Genomic DNA, 1,248 nt, shown 5'->3' on the forward strand with positions numbered 1-1,248 from the left:
ACCAGGCCTTTGACCAATCTATCCATAGTTGAAATAAAACAGTGAACTGGTGGATTATTGTGTTCAATGGGATGAAATACAGAAAAATGTCTGAACAGAAGAAAAGATATTTCACTGATAATAAGCATGTTTGTATTTATATAAGCTCCACCTGGACTAAAGTCTTTAAAATATCAGAATGTGCTGACTCAGCGCTATAAGGAGCTTTTCAAAGAGCTGATGGATCATGGGAGTCTGTTTGGGTATTTATTTCCATATTGTGACATTTACTGTAGTTCTGTGACTCTGTTAACTTAAAGTTATGCTTTCTATTTTTCTCCTCTCATTATTATTGCCTTTAGTTAAAGGGGGAGGGTCCTCATAGTGGTCTTTGCCCTGGGCCTCCAAATGGCCTAAACCGGCCCTGCCTCACACCTGCAGCCCCCCTCACAGATCCTTCTGTCAGTGTGTTGCCTTCATTTTTCTGTTTCTGCCCTTTTGACAGGATTTATCATTAGTACGTTTAAGATCAAATAAAACACCCACGTTTGGAAAAGTTTTACTCAGTTCTACATTATTTTAAGATGTGATCCGTGTGTGTTTGGCTCGTTGGTGATGATGCGCAAAAGTCATCATCAAATACGAGTATGGGAGAGCATCGGCAGGAAGTGACTGAAGAAATGTGTTAAACCGAGGCATTAGAAGCTTCACCCTGAACACAACACAGGACAGCACACCTCTACTAACCGACGGAAGAGACGCACCAGCGGACTTCCTCTGCGCTCTTTTACGCACGGTCCTCCGTCCCGGGCGCACCCGACATTAAACACAAGTTTTCATTTGAATTTGTAAGTTAAAGTCTGTCTTCTGTCTGTGGACTTAGATTTATTGATATGACTTATTGCAATGAGTCTTTACTGCTGACCGTTTTCATATTTAAAGAGGATTTCAGGAGGATTTTCTTAAAGGAAGCCTTAAAAAGCTGCAACTGGTCACTAAAGAGCCTCAGAGTATCACTGATTTATTCAGAACAATTATTATATAGTTAGTTAAGCCCTGGGTTCTGCTGTATAATTAAACCATGACATGAGACGCTGACTAATTGTTTACCTTGGTATAACTGCCGCTGCTCTACTCCCGCCCCTCTGTGCTGTGATTGGCCAGTTATTCACAGGCCTAGGGCCGTTACCTTGAGCAGCCGTCCAATCAACACGGGGATAAACACAGCCCACCAATCAGAGAGTGATGTGAGAGCGCCGAAGCGTTTGA

The sequence above is a fragment of the Cheilinus undulatus genome, linkage group 22, assembly GCF_018320785.1.
Source record: "Cheilinus undulatus linkage group 22, ASM1832078v1, whole genome shotgun sequence".
NCBI classification, from domain to species: Eukaryota; Metazoa; Chordata; class Actinopteri; order Labriformes; family Labridae; genus Cheilinus; species Cheilinus undulatus.